The sequence below is a fragment of the Anser anser genome (genome assembly GCF_964211835.1).
Source record: "Anser anser genome assembly, chromosome: 4".
Lineage (NCBI taxonomy): Eukaryota > Metazoa > Chordata > Aves > Anseriformes > Anatidae > Anser > Anser anser.
This window is the reverse complement of record NC_139724.1, coordinates 22,582,130-22,603,453: the sequence shown is the minus strand read 5'-3', so window position 1 is coordinate 22,603,453 and position 21,324 is coordinate 22,582,130. Positions and strand designations below refer to the sequence as shown.

Genomic DNA, 21,324 nt, shown 5'->3' with positions numbered 1-21,324 from the left:
CTTGATCATTTTGTATTCTTATTACGGTATAATAATGTATTCTGCAGAGGCCATACTGACAGAGCCATAAATTACCACCATGATATTTATTTTATTTATTAAGCAGTGCTTCATAAAGAGCCTTGTAGAGCTGTACATTAACATGTACCGACTTCCTGGGTGCTAGAGAATAAGACGTTGCTTGTGACCAACAAAGCATGAAGTAATTTAGTATTTGGTCGTTAAGACCTTTCTTTGTTTAAAATAAATTTGTAGTGACTGTGACTGGAGACAGACCCTGAAGGTGGCAGCTGCTGGTAAAATGTTATCAAAGGAAAACGTGCACATCTCGTAGTTCCTCTTGCCTATGGTTGTCTCCAGAAGCACGGAGAAAAAACTCTTTCAAACCGCATGACGTGCACTCACTCGCGGTTTGTGGAAGGTGCGTCTAGCTGGAGGTACTAACCATAAATATGCAATTACAGTTAATTTAGAAACAGTAAATTTCAATGAAAAGAACCAAATACTTAACTCTGAAATTAGTTTTCGAGGTGAATTCACAGAAGTGAATCAGGCCGATTTCATTCAATGCAAAAGCTATTAAAATAATCAGCTCATGTGGCAAAAGGGAAGACGAGGCTCACTTAAACCTGCATCTCCTTTCCTTTCCTGCAAGTACCTTAATCACAGCACTTTCAGACATCTTCTTTGTTGACATAGCTCCACTTTGTACTCAATATATATAATATATTGTGTACGTACTATTACAATAGTATAGTAATTAGAACTTGGGTTCCCCATGTAAATTGCTTCAACGAACAAGGAATATAATTATTTTTACTGTCTCTGGCTTATTGAGTATGTGAATATTTATTGAAAGTATTAAAAAGTTTCATCAGGAGAGACAGAAAGATACTTACCAGTAATCTCCCCAAGAGATTGGGGAGTTCTGGGGACGATAGAGGTCAAATAATTTTCAGGTAGAGCAGAACTTGAGATTTCCATGTAGTAGATGATTGCTTGAAGAACTTGTTATTAAGCAAAAAGAGTGAGGAACAGCTTATCAATATCTTTCTCCTTGTTTCTGTGAATGGCAGCTGTGTTAAGTTTTCAAGGTCAGTGAAAAAATTGAGGGTAAATGTGTTTGTTTGATTTTCTTTAAGTTGTAGTTCACTGATGAAATTAGTGGAAACTCCTTTGCGCCATTCAGTAGTCTGGTTTCCTTTTTGCCAGTTGATACTGGCTTCCCGTGTTGTTTGCAGGGAGTATTCCTCTACACCGTGAGAAACACGGAATAATGTATTAAGCAGGACAAGTTATGGTAACAGGGCAAAAGAAGGCATTTTGTATACTGACCCAGCACCAGAAAACAGTGTCACAGCCTGTTAAAGAAGATTGATTATGGGTGCCCTCCCAAAAGTAGAGATCATTATCAGACCATCTTCGCAATAGAGTGTTCTCATCCCACCACATCATTTAACACAGTTACACTGGCGGCAAACTGCATAAAGCTGTTTCTTCTTTTTTACAGCTTTTTAGGACAAGGTGAGATCAGAGGTATGGGAGTGGTTTACTTTACCATGGATCCTTACTGTTTTTCTTTTGAGCTATAGATGGAGCTTGGTGTAGCCCTTTGAAAATACAAAAAGAAAACGCAAGTATATTCTTGATCAATATGCAATAGGCAGAGGAAACTCCAAGAAAGAAAAGGATAATAGAGCAAACAGGGTTTTTATTTGTGAAGATAGGTATTGTACCTTTTTCCTTTATGTATGCACAGTAACTGGAAAGCTGACTTCTGAGAGCTCATGGGTCATATACCTCAAGTAATAGCTGCAGATAAGTCACAAATCTAGCAAGATCTTTCTCTTTGATAGAAAGACCCATTTTCCCTAAAAATAAAAATTTTATAAGTATGAGTAATTACTGAGGAGCAATGAAAAGCACTGTTAAAATCCTAGGGGAGAAAAAAAGTCATTAAAGATGATTAATGGTTATCAGCTATAAAATAAGTGTTTTTAAGCTCTGTCAACTTTGCTTTTCTAATGAGGACTTTGCTGCTGCTAAAGTAAAGCCTTTATCCAGGCTGTGTTTTGTATTTCATTTAATCAATGCTTTGTATAGACACAGTTACCATCATCATAACCTTTCAGTTCTTGTGTTTTGGCATCTTGCAGTTTTTATATGCAAGTTTCAGGCTCAAGGGAAGAAAATTCAGCTGAAATGTCCAAGTGCAATTTAATGTGTGATGCAGAGCCATAGAACTCCTCTCAGATTTGCTTATTGTTGTAAAGAGAGCCTTTGTAATTACCGGGGGATTACGGCAGAATACGAAAGACTTTGAAAGCGGCTTTCTTGCAGATCAGGCATGTGTTCTGCACAAACTCCAAAACAATCAGCTAGAGTAGTGAAGCAGAAGTATATGAAAATGTGAAGAGTTCACTGAAAAGGTCCTTATAGAAGCTCCTAATTAAAGAAATAAAAATTGAGTTTAAAGAATGTGAAAGATTCTCTCATCAGTATGGAAAAAAGGCCTTATGAGGACTGGAAATGAGATGACAACACAAATACAGTGGATTCATCCTCTTTCTTTTTTCTCTACAAAAGAAATAAGGAAAATTGAGCTTAATGGTACATAAATAAAAATAATTAAATGGAAACTAGTTGTAGTGGTACATTACCTGAATTAATAAACAAGATTAAAAGACCAATAACCCAGAAACAATTTAGTTACTTTTCTGTTCTTATGTAAATTAGTGAACAATTTTGGACAAGAACAGGGTGTAGTATAGCACCAGGCTACTTATCATATTAGCTTTGACTTAATTATTTTTTCTCTAATTATTTTTTAGTTATTAAGAATCACTCTCTTGATTCTGACCCAAATTCTGAAAAAAAAACTGCACTCCTTAATACTGAGACATAAATTTTTACTTCATACTTTTCTTTTTCAAAGTTTAAAAAACAACAAAAGCAATATGTATTTTCTTGTGTTATGTGATGGAAATAGTCTACATCAGACATGTAGATGTGGTTATATAAATAGTTTTACTCCTGATCATTTCATGTGTCCAATCCTGATCATAGAGGATTTGGTAACCTTTCTTCTTTACACTGGCATTGGCACTTGAGTTTTCTAGTAACGCTTTCTTCCCAGTGATGCTGAAATTAAAGCAAGTTAAGGTAAATTACCAACTGAGCAGGTTAAGAATATCATACAGCAGTTCTGGAGATATTACATCTGTATATTAAACTAACACAATTCTGAACTGAAAGATCTATATATTTACATTTTATCTATATCTATATATATCTATCTATATATTTTACATTTTAAATTGTAACTGCTGCATAGCCATAGAAATGTTTTACAAAAGTACTTAGGGAATCCTGATTCTTTTTCCAGTTTGCTTGCCAACATTAGCATCTTTTATGTGTATTTCTGAATAACATCAGAAGATTTCTTTCCTACATTTTAATCCATAGCATGCTTAAAAAGTAGTTAAATGCCCTTTGGCCATATTTTTCTTTTGTGAAATATTTGTTATATAATTGAAAGGCAAAATTCTACAAACGTGCCAAGTTACTGTTTATGTGAAAGCACCTCTAAACTGTATGTCTATCAATACTCAGTCGCCTGTTACAACAACCAATAAAACCTAAAAAAAAAAAAAAAAAGTTCCACAGATTTTGATAGTGACACTTGCTACACTTCTTAGTCACAAGGAAGAACTTTCCCCTAGTACCTACTCTTTTTCACTTGTTGTGGTTTAACCCGGCTGGCAGCTAAACACCACACAGCCGTTCGCTCACCCTCCCCCCTCCCTCTCTGGGATGGGGGAGAGAAACGGGAAAGTGAAGCCGGTGAGTTGAGATAAAGACAGTTTATTAAGACAGGAATATAATAATAACAATAATAATAATAATAACAGTGATAATGATAATAGTATTAATAATAATAATGTGTAAGAAACAAGTGATGCACAATGCAATTGCTCCCCACCTGCTGACCGATGCCCAGCCTATTCCCGAGCAGCCGGCCCCCCACCCCAGCCAGCCACCCCTATATATTGTTTAGCATGACGTCAGATGGTATGGAATACCCCTTTGGCCAGTTTGGGTCAGCTGTCCTGGGTCTGTCCCCTCCCAGCTCCTGCTGCACCCCCAGCCTGCTCGCTGGCAGGACAGAGCGAGAAGCCGAAAAGTCCTTGGCCTGGTGTAAACACTGCTCTGCAACAATTAAAACATCGGCATGTTATCAGCGCTCTTCTCATCCTAATCCAAAACATAGCACCCTACCAGCTACTCTGAGGAAAAATTAACTCTGTCCTAACTGGAACCAGGACATCACTGAATATCCTATGAACATCTTTGAGATAGAAAGAACATACATTTTATGAATAGAGACTTGATTTACACCATTTATCAATGTCTTCGTTTTCCATTTCAGATCTTAATTTGTCACATCAAAGCAGAATTATATTAAGCAGTCAGTGAACTGGCTCTTCTTACTGACTCAACTGAGTACTTTTATTGGAGTCAGTTAAAAATTAGCAATTACCCACACAAACTTCCTCCTCCCCTGCCCAGACTGAGAAGTTTTAATTGAAAAGTGCTTGAGTTTTCTCAAGTGAAAATGTTGTTTTGTATTCAGAGGGGGTGGGGAGGAATGGAACACTGGAAACTTAGGAATTATGACTTCCTATAAGAAGCACAACTTATCCAAATGGGCATCATCATTGGTAAAAAGCTAGACTGAAAAAAATAAAATAATAATTTTCCCTTGTTACTAAGAGGCAAGTGGAAAAAAAAAGTTATTTTTCCATGCACAGCTATTAAAAAAAATAAAATAAAAAGGAAAAATAAGTGCTATGTGAATGCAGCAGCATGTTCTAATGTTTTTGTTCAGAAATGCATAGTGACTTGTATGTGTTATATACACATGCACACCAGCAAGGAGTAATGTTGTAAAATGTTGGCCTAAGACTGAATATTTTTGAATATGTAACTTTTATATAACCATCAAGTTAAGTTATTGATGCAATTGTACAAAGCTGAAAATGTTCCTTTAACCAAAGCCATGTTGTATTTCTAGCTTAACATTTCAGCTTTACCAGCCTTTTGCTGTTGAAACCCACTTTCTGTTTGAAAGATTTACATCCAGTTAACTTGTCATTGATATCCCTGGAGCTTCTGAATGCTGTCAGAAAAACACGAAGGTTTTAGGAGTGAAATAGTGACAGTGAAAGAAAAATAAGATTTAAATACCGTAAGTGAATTATGCCTTGTTCAAATTTAAACAACAACAACAAAAATCTGTATCTAATCTTCAGGAAAGCAAATGAATTCTCAAGTCAGAGCTGAAGGCTAGTAGTCAGGAATTCAAGTATACTTTTCTGTTACTCGGTGTAGTGATTTATTTCCTCATAAAACGGACTTATATGTGCTTCAGGCAGTATATAATAAATTAAATATAAAATACTGCATTCAAATAGGAGGCTTACAACCGTGATATCATGGAAATTCAAAGCTCATATTGCCAGATGAACTATACTGATTTCTCTGTGTCCAGATGCTATCTCAAAAAAGAAAAACTATGACCATTTCTTTCTCATATGCTAAAAAGTATGATGAATATACTCTGCACAATCTGAAAACTTAACTTTAATACACTTTCCAGGACAGTATCACCCTCTCACTCTGCTAGTTCTGAGAATGTCATCTTTAATACAGTTCTTAAATGGCAGTCAATCCTAGCTCCCCATGGGTTATTAGTGTTTATTACGTACATGTGTTAAGAGAAATCTCCAACTAAAGAGCCAAAAAAAAACCACAGCCCACCAGTGGGGAGGGAAGGGGATTTATGCATGCAAAAATCTTCAATCCAAACCTTTAATCTAATCTGAGCCTGCAATGTGTTTTTACATCATATATCTGAATATGTGTTTGGTGAATAAAGGGATTGCTAATTTTTTTTTTAAAAAAAAAAAAGTAATTTTTTTTTCAAAATGTAGATTGAATTTGGAATGACTTTTATTTTCCTTTTTAGAAAAGGAAATAGAATCACAAAACTTCAGGGAGTAGAGAACAACTGTTTCTCTTTTTCATCTTCTTCCCCTTTCCACCCGCTCACCTTTGCCCCCACAAAGCTGCAGAACCCACCATATGTTTTTAATGCAGTGACTCCTATATATAGGAGACTAGGTTTCAACTCCTTTCCCTTGACTGAGATTTAAACCCTTATTTCCCACCTTCCAGGGGAATCACCCAGGCACTGGATATTCTGCAGTCGTATGCTCTCACCTGAGCTATTTGAACTGCTACTTTGACCTAGCTGTGTGCCTCCCAAGTGAATGCTTTAACCGCCAGACCAAAGAGTCATTCTCGCTCTTTGACTCAGTATTTAAATAATCCATGCAGAACAGCTTTTCCATGGGGATCAAGAGAAGCCAATTACAGATTTCACACTGGTTTAAGAACTCTTCTGGGAAAGTGAAAATGTGGGTTCAAGAACACATGAACAAAGAGGGACTTGAACCTGATTGTCCCACATTGTATATCAGATGAGGCCCTAACCACGGAGCTATTGAATAAATGAAGAGAGGGGGGATTCCCTTTACTTCCATGAATGATTTACAAAGAGTGTGTAAACCTAATCTTTCATTTCCAGTTCTTTGGTTTTGTGTTTAAATGGCTTCTCCAGAGTTCCCTGTGTCTCTGGCAAGTGTATGTATTGCTTATTGGACAAAAATACTGTTTTTAAGAACGGTGATGATAATTCTTCTCCACATTTTTTCCCCGAAATATTTCCAGATTATTTCTTAGTCAGTCCATAATGAAATTAAAGCATGTTTTTATTTGGCAAAATATTAGTTAAGTTAGAAGGGGGTGGTTTAGGGGGGAAAGAATGATCTTTCAATACCTGTTTTGTTAAAGCATCTAACTGAAAAAAAAATTTCATACACCAAGTTCTGCTGCATATGCTTCTGTATTCCCTAACATTTCATACTTCAAGGACCTGTACTGAACTAACGCGCTGTCATTAAGAGGGTTTAGTAGAAGCTGCTGTCTACATGAGTGTGCTAATTTAAGCTCAGACACAAAGACCAATACAAACACGAAAAAAAAAGCGCTGCCTGTTTATTAAGCCTGAGACATCTTTCTTTACAGTGTACATTGCCACAGAATATGAGAAAAAGTCCCAAAAAGTATAGCTATATTTTTAATGGGGGGAAAAAAATGAGCCAGCAAAATCTTTTAGGCAAGGTCATATATTGACCACTTGCAAGAAAATCTTTCAGGAGCAGTCTGCAGTTACAGAAGTAGTTGTTCAATGTTGCAAATGTGTCCACAGTCACAGAGAAAATCTGCTCAGACCAGTTATGAAACCCAGACTTTCTGAGGCTTAATTCAGTGAATGATTGCCCTCCTTTAGGGGTGTGGTGAAGGAATAAAAATGGTGAAATGTGCCATCCACTAACTTTGGACACTTTCAGATAACTCTGCTAAAAAGAAGGCTTTTTTTCTTGATTTCCCAAGCTTTTTCTTTACAGCAGTGAATGAATGAGTGAAGAACATATACACTTCCCTCTTCAAGAGCAAACAAGAAAGATCAAGCCATAATCCAAAGAACAAAGCCAAACTTTAAAGCTTCATGACTGCATTTCTTTTCCGTTTAAGAAGTTTACCTCAGAAAATGAAGAAAGCCTTTCCTTTTCTGATTATACATATTGCAAAGATCCACTACACTTTTCATGAGGGAAGGAAACTTAGTACACTAGATCTGCTGTGGAAGGTGGTTGTGCCACAGTAGGTATTTTAGGCATCTCTGATGCCCTACATGTAAACCAGATTTTCCTGAAATATCTAACAGAGCTGTTGCGTTTCTGATGCTCTTTTATTAAATGCTAACAGGGACCATTATTCTCATGAGTTGTTCTTATGCATTCCAGTTTTCCCAAAATAATGCAGTAAATTTTTTCTGAAAGACCTTCTAACCAGAAACTCTAAAGAAATCAACATTCTTGCTGGAGGAGTCAGTTGTATTTGCCAATTATTAATTTGTTGTTTGCTGACTTTTTTGCCAACGGATATATAGTATTTTGGATTTTTGTAGTTCACTGTTCTGTTGAAACTATTTTCCATAAAACATCCTGAATTCTATTTTTAACTAAACACATACGATTCTCTATAATTCTGGACTTTCTCAGTCTATAAAACTACAACTATTTTCTGTTCTGGAGTGATTAGTACATTTCAGCAAATGTTTTATTTTCAAAACTGAAAATGTCTTCTGAACTGCAGTGGTGAAAACAATTATAAAATGCAAATAATCTTTATTTCTTTCTTCCCACCTCCACCCCCTTAGATTTAACGAGCGTATAAGCACAATGGTAGTAAAATTAGTAATCATAATTCATGTACATGTTCTTTATGCAGTTATCTAAGAATCTTCTCAGTATGTATTTCATAAAATAAAAAAGGCATATATAACAACCTACAAACTAAACCTTTAGAGTGATTATCCATTCCCATAAACCAAATGCAGTCTGAAGTGCAGCTGGACAACTTCTGCACTGAAAGTGTTGCAGAAGCATCTAACCCATCTGTGAAATAGGCAGGGCAGGCAAGTAGGGCATCATTGGGTTTTTGTAGTGCCCATTCAGCCCAGTAAGGGAGCTAACTGGTAGCAGCAGCTGGATGCAAACAGATAAGAGAAATAGAGCAGAACAGGTGCTGGAGGGATCATAAAGTGAATTTTGGTAGTGATTTTTTTAAGAAAGATTCTTTCAGGATAGCCTTCAGTTCAGTTGTCTCAGCATGTCTCTTTCAGGATTTTCCACAGTTAACTCTCTCCTAGCATACTGTACATATACTGTGCTAAATCTGTCTCCTCTGACATACTCCAAGCTTGAGCTATTGTAACCCAGTTAAGATTCTTCTTCACTCACACCTGCCATTTGAAACTGCTTTCTTATTTCACCTAGTATCAGACTAGACCAAAACTGATATTCAGGAAACTCCAAAAACAAGAAAAATTAAGAATTAAAACTACGAAATATTAAATATATATATATATAAAGCATGTTTTTTTTACATTAAACCTACATTAAGCAGATATGAAATTGTAATCCTGTATGTTCATTGGTAAGAAAGTTTTAGAAAATTTGTAGTTTGGCTTAGTTAACATTAGATAGTCAGGTGCTTCTAGCTTCAAGCCTGTGCTGAAGCTTTATATATTTTTCTGATTTTATTTCTGTTATTTAGTAGATATAATTAATCTCTGATTAAATGAATGATGCTGTGAATTGATTCTCCAATTCCCTAAATATTTGCTAATTGGAATAGTAAACCTCGGTGATTGACTTTTTAGTTTTCAGGTATGTACCACTCAGCTATGTTGATACATATTTTGGGTCAAACTATATTTAGATTCTACATGAGGTCCCTTCATTCAGAGAAAAAAATAATAAATAAAAGTCTGGTTCTGTATTCCTACTGAAACAGTAAATTGATTAGGTCTCAAAACAGTAAATTGATTAGGTCTCACAGCAGTAAATATGACAAGTGCAATTTTTAATCAAATATTTCTTCCTAGATCTTTCCACTTGGTATATCCAAAGCAGACAAAAGGTTTGTTCTTTGTAGAATTGATATGCTGCAAGTAAAATCAAGGTGTTTTCTCTTCTGTACTTTATTGTATTTATTTTTATTTGTACTTTATTCTTTATTTTCTCACAAAAAAATGAGGTAAAATCGACATTCACCTGAAGCACAGCTACCTATAGAGGAACTTAATCTTTCTATTAATTATTCCCTGCCTGGGTGTCACACCAAGGCCACTTAAGTCAATTCAGCTTCAGAAATGTTTAGAAACACTTCTGAGTACTTTAATGGTTCATCAAGACCTAACCCTTTGAACATTGCTTTAAGGCATTTTGGCTGTGCTCTGAGTCACTGAAGCAAAATTGGAGCATCTGGATGCAGTGTCAAAATAGCCCATGCAGCTTCAGTGCAGCACCCAAGTGGATAATCCCAACACAGAATACAAACACTGCATTAGTGATTGCCGGAAGGCTACAGTTCATCTTCCTCTGAAATACAATGCAAAAAAGTACAAGAAAAGTTGAAGGGTGATAGGATTTTTCTTCATATCTTCTGTTAAGTGAACAAAGACTAAAGCTATTTTTTGATGGTGTGTTAAGTGTTTGGCAGCTTTTTCAGTCCTCGTTTGCCCTACTAATCCACCAATTCCCTCTTCCATTGACAAAAGAGTGAATGATTTTTACAGTTTACGCCGTGTAAGATAACAGAATGCAAAGGAATGTATCCAGTTGATGATGTTACCCATGCATCAGAGTAGTGGAAGAAAAAGTATGCCAATATTTTATTAGCCTGATAGTAATGTAACATCTAATTATACTCTGTGGAGTTGTATATAAAATTTCCTTATTTCTGTGAGCTTTGTGAAATCTTATTTCTTTTGTTTTGTTTGCTCTTACAGATGGCAGCAAAATTACATTCCGTTGATTGAAAAGTGCACTGTAAGTAACTCTTTTTATTCCTCCTCTCGAATTAGGTTTCACATTTTATTTTATTTTCCTGATTTTGCTAAAATTTAATTTCTTTGCTGTTTCTATGGACAAAACTGGGTTCCAGTACTACTTCCTTGAAAACTGGTGCACAATTAATACTCTATAAGAGCCCATGAGACATCTGGCATGTGGCTACAGATAGCATCCCCAGGAAAGATTTCTTTTGCCATAGGCAAGAATAGCTTATGTGAGGCTTAGGCCAACAGGTCAAGAAATATAAATGCAGAAACATGCTAAACATACCACCTGACATCAGGCTCTGCCTGGAAATTCTATATTCTACTGGATGATCTGTGGAGCCCACACCAGAATGAACACCGGAGAGCAGAACTGGGGCACAGCAGCACGTAGTCTAATTCCTGACTACCCAATTTTCTGCATATGCATCTAGGACTTTATATGTATATACAGCTCCTGGAGCTAAATCTAAGCAGAAGCATAGGACTGACTTGAAGCTTTGCTATCTTTATGTATTTCAGATAATAAAGATGTGTTTTGTGTATATATATATATATATATGCTCATAAAAACAACATACAATAAAATAATTAGTTGTTCAATGATACTAAAATACTGTGCTAAACACACTGTTTTATTATTCACACTACTATTACACATGCAATGCCAAAATATATTCAGGCTGGAACATGTCAAGTAAATGGGTGACACTTTTTCTAACTTGTCTAACTGCCATTAATTTAGTTAGTATTCATTGTAATTACACTGATCATAATGAATTCATTTAGTATTAATGTGAACATTATACATCTTTTTAGGAACTCCATTATAATTCAGCAATAATTAATGTACATATTAAATAAGTGTTACTACTCAACGCTATTATAAAGCCATGTTGTTTCATTTGAAAAGCTTTAGAGCAGGTTGTGTTTGATCTGATTGGTATTCTGATTGTTGCCAAGAGGTATTCTGCAATGGCAAAGGGCAATTCACACTGGGAGACTCTTGTTAACTTTTCACAGAGATTCCATGTTTGCACTTGTCTCCTGATCCACGTATAATTTAGCATGTGAAGCAAGATTCTTCATGGCCATGATAATGCAAAAAGCATCTAACAATCCTAAATATATATATATATATATATATATATATATTCTGACTTTCCATACGTTATTCAATAAAGGAGGCATCTGTTTATAAGTGAAGTACTGTAACACCTGTATTTTATGATCATTCTTCCCTTATACCCTCCAAGAGGAACCCAAAACTGAGAAACAAGTATTTCCCATATGTCACTCATCAAGAAAACCTAGATGCCTGAACGGCATCCATGCCTGGGTCAGGGAGTTGCACAAAAATAATGAGTAGTAAACATGCAGCAAAAGAACTGCCAAGAATCATCTGGCTATGCATCCTGTCTCTGGGCAGTGATAAGTGTATTCCTAGAAAAAAGTAAGAGTAAGAATTACATGATACTTCTCCAGACACTCCCCCAGCCTCCAACAGCTCTAGCTGAAGAAATTCTATTAGATGAAGGTTGTTTATAAGAGATTAGGATTTTGTTGGTTTTCTCTTCCACAAATCTATTCCCATAAACCTATGTAAACTTCAAAATGGTGTCCTTTGACAGTAAGTTGCACAGGTCTGCTACACTCTTCAATGTGTGCATAAAGAACCAATCTTTATTTATTTTTAATACAGTTTTGTCTAGCTTCACGTGAATCTGCATTGTATTGGATTGTTTTGAACTGGAAGAGCAGTAAACAGTTAATGTCTATCCATTCCCTCTATGCCACCACTAATTTGTGAGCATCAACTATATCCCTCCTAGGAGATCTTGTCAAGAGAAGTATACTACTCTGCTACTTGTAAGCTAGATATGGGTTTCAAAGTGTGAGAGGTTCTTAGGTTTATACCATTTCAAAATGATTTCTCCTGCATTTCTTCTCAGTTTCTTACTGACTACTAATGTTGAACTGTTATGGAACTATTGGCTCATTTCTGCATGGTACTTAAAAGCTCCAAGCCACTATGTTGTAGGCAATGTACGAATGTATGTTTTTTTCACCTTGGGTATCACTTTACATTTATTTACATGGCATTTAATCTGCTATTGTATTGCCTTGTCACTCAGTCTTCTAAGTTGTTTCTGGAATTCTTACTGTCTGTCTCTGTCCTTGCAGCCCCAAACAACTCTGTGACAAGGACCATTTCCCTCCAACTTCCATTCCCTTTCCCAGATCAGTTATGAATGTTGATCCAGCAGTGGACTTTTCAAAAGTCCTATAAATTGTCTCTTGATTGCAGGAACTGGACAATTATTCCTACTCTCTAGTATTTAGCCTTTGAGCTATCAGTTACACATACCTTCGTTTGTATCCCCTTACTGTTGATTTTTAATAGCCTTTGCCTAGAAACTTTACCAAACACATTTTGCCGACCCAAGGTAAACTCCAAATGAGTAACTCCAGCCAACCAAATCACTTGCGTTCATATGTCTGTTCAACAATTCAAAGTATTTCTGTAGGTCTCCAAAGCAGAGATTGCCTTTACAAAAGCCATCTTTACTCTTGCTAAGTACTTCATATTTATTCAAGATCCACTCTTGAGATCTTTACAGTTTATACTAACTTGCCTAATATGCACATCAATCTCAAAGACTGTGATTTTTTACATCTTGGATTGAACTTCTTATTCATATGTATTTGCACTGCATTTTACATCCTCTAGCTCACCATACCTTTGCAATTTTAGGTGAAGAGAATGCACCACCACCAGTCAATAAGCTGTTCCACCTGTGAATTGTCTAACAACTCTTCAGTGAACACTATCATATTCTAATGATTTGTTACTATTCCTTTTCTCATTACTTCCTTTCTCCTTCAAGTGGATATTCCCACAGAGAGTTATTAGGATACATTACTACACAGCAAGCAATCTTTACCTGCAGTCTTACAAATACGTCAATGTAATGCTAATTAATACAAAGTCCACTAATCTATGATCTTCTGACTTCTCTTCTGTTGATATATTTGACCTTGGGCAAATCACTTAACCTCTGTGTTTCTTTATTGTTTCCCTTCTTAAAATGGGAAGAATGGAATTAGTGTTCCCTTTAAAACTGCTGAGCTTTATAGATTATATGTATGGTAGGTATTCTTAGTTAATTTTCACACTGAATTGAATTAAGTTTTCGAATAGAATAGTGGATAAAATAGAATACCTTTTAACAGTTATGAAATTGTTATTAATATGAGAGAGAGAGTTGGAAACTAATTGGAACTGCCCTAAATTTAAAAGCAGTTCTTGGTTACTTCAGGAAAAATAAAAGAGAAAAGCAAATTTTTTTTTGGTACAGTAGATGCTAAATTTCCCTACTTTCTTTTTTAAATGTCCTTTTTATGATTAATGCATTTGTAAGGCATTTGTTCTGCTCCTGAGTCTTTATTGTGGTTTTAAGTTGCATAAATGTATACACAGAAATTCAAGATTAATTTCATCTATATCTTATATATTAATTACTGAGAAATAGTGGAAATAAATTCCAGGGTGGTGATATGGTAGATTAAAGTGGAACGGCTTGCTCACTGGAAGTATTTTTTCTTATTGAGCTAAGCACTTGCCACTTGTGAAATGTTAATGAATTTTTTGTCCTCTTCTTTCATGAGAATCTTCTCTGTCTTGTTAGCGTTGAAGTGTCCTTCTCCCTTTCTCAGGCAAAATTCATTCATCCAGTCACTAGCTTCCTGCTTCTGTATAGATGAGACCAAAGCATTAAACTTAAAAAGTGCACTTTTCTTCAGCCATACTTAGGGCTCTATGGAAGGCTTCTACCAATTATTTCTTACAGGCTAGTGACAGTTAGGTGAGCACAGTCTTGTCCACCTTAATATTGCTGCATTCTATGCCAATAGAAATCTTTTTCATTTTCTTTTGTCTTTTCTTTTTTTACTTTTTCTTCTTTTTCTTTTTCTTTTTCTTTTTCTTTTTCTTTTTCTTTTTCTTTTTCTTTTTCTTTTTCTTTTTCTTTTTCTTTTTTTCTTTTTCTTTTTCTTTTTCTTTTTCTTTTTCTTTTTCTTTTCTTTTTCTTTTTCTTTTTCTTTTTCTTTTTCTTTTTCTTTTTCTTTTTCTTTTTCTTTTTCTTTTTCTTTTTCTTTTTCTTTTTCTTTTTCTTTTTCTTTTTCTTTTCTTTTTCTTTTCTTTTTCTTTTTCTTTTTCTTTTTCTTTTTCTTTTTCTTTTTCTTTTTCTTTTTCTTTTTCTTTTTCTTTTTCTTTTTCTTTTTCTTTTTCTTTTTCTTTTTCTTTTTCTTTTTCTTTTTCTTTCTTTTTCTTTCCTTTTCCTTTTCCTTTCCTTTTCCTTTCTTTCTTTTTTTTTTTCCTTTCTTTTTTTAATAGCTATTAGTTACTAGTACTGATTTATGATCCTGTTTGCAGAGATACTGAACTACTGAACTCCGACAGCTTTGGTGAAAATGAAAGCTAGATGCTGATTCAAAATACTTGCAGAAGCAACACCAATAGTTACTAATGCACACAGATGGTTAATGTTGTCTGTTTTGTTGTGTTTGTTTTTTTTTTTTTTTGATATTTCCTTTTTTTTAAACAACAAAATGTAAAACTACGATCACTATTTTGCCCTTTGTTGTAAAGGATTAATTCTAACTGTCTACAGAGCTGGCAAAAATGTTTAAAAGGTTCAATGGCAAATTCAATGAAATGGCATTTCAATTCTGTCTGGAAAAAAAATATCAGTCTTTAGGAACAATGTTATTATTTGTGTTTCGCATGTACTTTGGGGACATACTAAATGAGATTTTTAATGCCTGCTTATTTGGCAATACCAATCAAAGAGCTGATTAGGCTCACTCCTACCCTCCTGGTTTGGACAAGTTTGGATAGGCAGTAGGTTATTCCTCCTCCTTTTTAATCTGGTATGTTTATCCATATTTGCTATGCAATTTCCCCTTTCTCTTTTCCCTTTTCCCATTTCCCTTTTCTCTTTTTTCTTTATTCCACATTCCATATTACATACTGCCCTGTTTCCAGACATCATCATTTTTGGATCTCAGTCCATATACACCTGTCCTATTGGTGTTTTTTTCTTCCAGCTTCTTTATGACTTCTTAAGGCCATCAGTCGTGTTCCCCTTTTCAATTAATATTTCAGTTAGATCAGTCTCTCAGTGGTACAGCTTGTTCTTGTTCTTGAACATGAAAGAAAGCTGGAGAAATGACCATGGAGGAGTACTCATGAACAATTGTCTTACTGAAGTATATGAAATCAGCTATGAATCCAAATAAACATTGTCTTTAAACTATGGTTTGCTTAAATCAACTGAATTCAAAGGAATTTGAATTCAGAGATACTACATTTTCTGGCTTGCATCCCAGCACGAGGATCAGATCGCAAGTTGCACGTTGTGTGCCCAGTGCTCAAGGACTTGAGGGTTCTGTCCCATCCCTTTCACTTAAGCTTTGCTTTTCAAGATTAGTATTTAGACCTACCTAAGTAGAGGAATTAAGAAATAAGTGCCTGAAGACATGCGGTCTAACAGATACGTAATACAGTATTGTTTCCCAGAGTCACTTTTTTATAGTGTTGTTGAAGCTCTCAGAAAAATAGTATTTACAATGGAAAACTTTAACAGCCTTTCACCATGGTTGCTAGCAGGCACTGATATAATGCTAATGTGACAGCTAAGATTTTAGTGAGAGACACTTTTATTTCCCTGATAAGAGAAGTGTTATACATACTGAAAACCAGACGGATTTTTCTGGCCAGTGTCTCCTCATGTTTGTGCCAGTAGGGATTTGCTGACTACTCAAATTATCTTTCACAGGTTAGCACATGTCTATCTTATACAGAAATGTTTATCTTTCCTTCCTGACATTTCTCTAAATGGTCATATTTAAAAAAAAAGGAAAGCAGACGCTGTTGTTGTTATTAAGTGGCTACCTAATGTTCACCCCAGAAAACTACTAGACTTTTATTTTATAATGCAAGACATCAATTCAGGATTAGCTTGCCTTCTAGAAAATGAAATTTTATTTCTTACAAAATTCATTCTTACAAATTCATAATTTGCAATAGTCCCTTCTCTGGCAAAAAAAAAAAAAAAAAAGAAAAGAAAAGAAAAGGCTATTACAGTCTAGATAGCATTTATAAGGTTAGAAAAATATGCTGATGCATTAAAATAAGCTCCATTGTATTTTAACTTTGATTCTGGATGAAACTTGCTTTATTTTTGATCTGTCATAGCAAGGGTCACTTATACATCTCCATAAACTACAAATCATATTACAGAATTTCCTCTGGTCTCTCAGAAAATCTTAATATACCACACCAGATTGATATAATAGTGTATCCTTATCCATATTTTCAAATCTCTATGCCACCTTAATCTTTTTCATTTGGTATATAATTTCATGTTCTTGAAATATTTAAACTCATTTTATACCTTTGTCAAATTTTTTAACCATTGCTGTAGGAATTTCACGTCATCATAATTGTACTTTAGGGAAAGTCTCAGATGTAGAATCTGGGCAGAGGACAGGCAGTACATCTGAAGCCTGAAAAAGAAGCAGTGTGGATTTCCTTCTTGATCTGTGTGCTAGAAAGGTGATGTGTTTGGCCCAAAGCAGAAATTACTTAGAGTAAATTACCTAGAGTAATTTCTGGTCTGTGGAGCAAAGTTTTCAGGTCTTCTCTGTTTTTCACACTGAACTTTAATTCCTTAATTCAGTAAGATGAACATCTGAAACTCATTTTATTATATGCTGGTACTTCCAGCAATCATATTAACATGTTTCTACCAAAAGTGATCAATTAATTCTGGTATTTAGATGTCAAAGAGTATTCAGTTATAGGCCCACAGAAATGTATGGAACATTATAGTTAAATATCCCTAGATACTTGCAGATAGAGCAACGCATTATTATTAATTACTATTAATTTATCAATGAAAGTCTCTTAAGAGAGAGTGTGTACAGTTGTATACTGTATTCAGCATTGTAGTAATAACAGACTATTGCCCTCTGTTGCCTTCTAAGCCAGATTTCAGAGGATAGGAAGAAAAAGGATTAAATTTCATGACCATCACTGAAAATACTTTCTTCTGATAGGCAGCAAAGAAGCAGATAGATTTAACAGATGAGGGAACTTCAGTTATACCTTATTAATCATATTTTATTCAGCCACTAAAGTCTGAGACTATTAAAGCAATAATAACACATAATAAAAGTAAAACTTTCTATGTAGAAAAAGCTGGTTGGTTGGTTTGTTTTCTGCTGGGGGAGGATTCTAGATTCTGTTCACACATCTACTGCTGTTTAATGGAGATAAAAAAGACAAATGCAGTCTGAAGCTTACTTCTTACAAAGTCAGATACATATATAATAGATTTTTGGTTTAAGATGCTTTAGCCACAGGTAGCAATTTACCTGCTTCATCTTAATGAGTAAAGCTACTAGTGATGAAATAATATCTAGGATGTTCTTTTTTTACAGAAGATATACAAAATGCTTTCTTAAACAGTTTTCCCTCATGTTCTTGAACATAAATTGCTATACCACAAGTTGCTGTAGTGCAATCCACACCCAAAGTTGTTGTTTTTTTAAATGCCAGAAAATCTGCTATCATTTCTAAAAATTAACCTGATTCTCCTGTGCAATAACAAAAAGCTTGGTGAAATTTTTGTTTTGACTGAGATGTAATAATGTACAATGCTGAGAAGCTGAGTGTACACCTTCACGGAGAGTTAGTTTTAAAGTTTTATTCAGCCTGTTCCCATTCACCTGCAAGGGATTATTTAAACATGTTTAACTCAGTGCATACCCATCCATGTTTTTTTGTTTTTTTTCTAATGCCTAATTAATTGTGAATAAACCTTGACTTTAATATACAGTTTTAAAATTAACTCAAGTGACCCATGATTGGGAAAAAAAAAAAAGCAAATAATCTATATTATTATTATATTACTCTTGCTGCAGATGTCTGAAACACTGTTAGAAATGAGTGCCAGTCCCCTTACATTTGACAATTTACATGTATGAACCAGGCAGGGAAAAGGGAAAATTTCAGTATATCTAATAACCTCATGCATGTTTGAGTTTAAAAAGAAACACTGTAGAAAAATGATGATCTTTTTACATAACTTGCATTACATGTAAATTTGCTTTAGCAACTGTGTTAACAAATTTGCAGGACAAATACTAGAACAATTACTAGGCCCATCTAATTCCATACACAGATTCATGTGGTTATATACTGTTATCTACAAAACAACTCCCAGCCTATCGCTGACCTGAAAGTCTAATGCTCAGCAAGTTTCATTTGACCTTAGTTTTGATTTCCACATCTTTATCTCCTGTCCTTTCTTTGTCTTCAACTTTAGCAGTAAAGGTCATCTACAACAAATTGTTCCAGAGGCCAGTAGCAAGTTAATTTTGCGAAGCATCGTCAGCACCTGCGCAAATCTCTGGCAGTACAAAACCTTGTAGGGATCCTTATAGTTCATCATTTCTGATCTAGATATCATAATCTGAAGCTCTACAAAACACATTTCCTAGTTGGTATATCTTTCCACTCAGCTGTTTTGTCTGACTGCAGGAAGCACCACTGATTTTGACGTGTGATCAATTTATTTTAAACCTCTATTCAAAGCGAAACTTTGCATAAATGTAGACACTTATATTTTGATCTCAAGCAGTTCCCAACTCAGATGACAGTAACAAAACTTTTCAAGCATTGGGTCGTTACTGTAATTGCTCAATGTTGTTGTATCAGCACAGCGCACATCATTTTTCAGATGCAAACAGGGAGGAAACCCACTATCAGAGTCACTTCCAACAGACTCTTAGACATAAAGTGAAAATAAAATTTGCAAGATCTGATGGAACAGAGGAAGACTATAAATATATTCAGTTACTTTGACAGAGTTGCTCAGTCTTCAAGTAAACAATTTCTCAAATAGCAATAACCTATATTCAACTCTGGGGTTAGAGGTAACCTATATTCATATTCAGACTTTGTGCCTGTAATCCCTTCTCCTGAAAACCACTTTTAAAACTTACAAGGACCAAGCCAAGTTCTGTTAACAATGTGTCTCTCTACAGCACTCTATAATGGCTTTCTGTCCAAATGCACTTGCTTTTCACTAGATTTGAAAGTGACCAAAATATAAATTTTATCATTTCCTTCTACCAGTGCTTCTGGGCCTGAAGAAGACCAATATGCCTATAGGGCATTACAGGACTGTTTCTCAGTGAGAAGCCGTATTGGTGAGATTGTTAGCTCTACTGTGCCACAATATGATTGTGTGTCGCCAGTGAATTAACTGCAAATGCAGTCCTGAGCTGAAGAGTGCAGGTAACCCTATACTACCACGTAGTATATTTTCTCCATTTATTTGCAAATAAAATAAAGTAACAATCAATCCGAGTTTTGTTTTTCCCTTACTAACAAATCATATGTAAAGTTACAGAATGATAAAAGTAGCATTTCATATCAATATTTAGCTTTGCCAGTATTAAGAGTTGTGGTAAAACTAAGACTATTTCCATACCAGTAGTTTCTATGCAGAATTACAGATTTTCAGATAAAATGCATGAGACTGAGCTCTTCCTTGATAGAGGTATAGTTGTAGTGTAGTCAGCAGCAGGGTTTCAAAATTCAAGGGAAGACTGACCTAAAAATTACCATCATTTAAGAAAAAAATGAATTGCAAGATAGATGCATCTGTCGACATGTGCAGGTACGTATGTATGCATGCATGAAGAACAGTGCTCATCCAAAAACATGTAGAACTGTCAGGTTTGATCTTCTACAAAATCTCCGGCATCCTCTGATGCTTTGCCCAGCAATTATTTATTCCCATTCCCAAATTCCCAATCAGCCTGGTCCAGTCCACCTCTATATGAGTTCTGCCTCCAGGCCTACCAAAAGTCCCTCTTCCCATTGCGTCTTCTGATTTAAATCTATCCAAAAATAACCTTTATGTTTTCAGTATCCATGAATTCTTAAAATGTATCATCAACAATATCAGATACGTATTGTGTTGGTGTAAAAAGGCTCAGTGTGTAATAAACATCATAACTCTTTCACGGGAACCACAGGAAAAGAGGGCTGACTGCTACTGTACTTTATAATTTCCAAGCAGGATATAAACTCCAGTCCTGCAGAGTTGTTAAATCTCACTTATCTTGGTTATTATAGGGTATTAGAATAGTAGATGGCACTACATTCAGATATTCCCTGCAGGAAAATTCTCTTATTTCCACTAAAAAGTAAATACTTTGAAATCATAGATAAAAAAATTCTTATTAGGCTATAACATTATTTTTTTTATAATATCCTCATGTAGTATACTCTTATTTTGTTAAGAATTTTCATTCATTTACAGTTGCTACTGATATTTTGTGCCTGTTGTCACAGGTGATCTTGCCTGTTTTTTTACCACTCTCATAAAAACCACCGAACACACAGAGAAGTCAATAGAGAATACAGCAAAAGTCTGAATCTTTAACTTATCCTTGCCTCTTTTTACCTCAGAGTAAATTTAACATTGCATACTAAATTTTACTCTAGACCTCTGCCCTTCATCTTAATATAACTGAGAATTTTCCAAGTGGGAGAAAACAAAGAAGAATCCTTAATGTAAATGGGAATCTTCTAGAAATGAACTAGTAGTATTGTAATTAAACAACAACAAAACAAATAACCCACACAGATATAACTGGATAATTGTGATAACCAGAACATATAGTTATCTTAAAGTTTGGTGTGTCAGTCAGGG

General features: G+C 35.0%; 1 protein-coding gene across 5 annotated transcripts in view; it reads left to right on the top strand.

The window, feature by feature from the left end:
- The window catches only part of LOC310899262 (teneurin-3-like), a 1,088,357-nt gene that overhangs the window by 428,340 nt on the left and 638,693 nt on the right, over window positions 1-21,324 (top strand). For all 5 annotated transcript variants that reach the window (XR_014584113.1, XR_014584114.1, XM_083835486.1 and 2 more), the window contains exon 6: window positions 10,484-10,523. The gene's annotated coding sequence lies outside the window, so the exon portion shown is untranslated. The remainder of the gene's footprint in view (window positions 1-10,483; window positions 10,524-21,324) is intronic.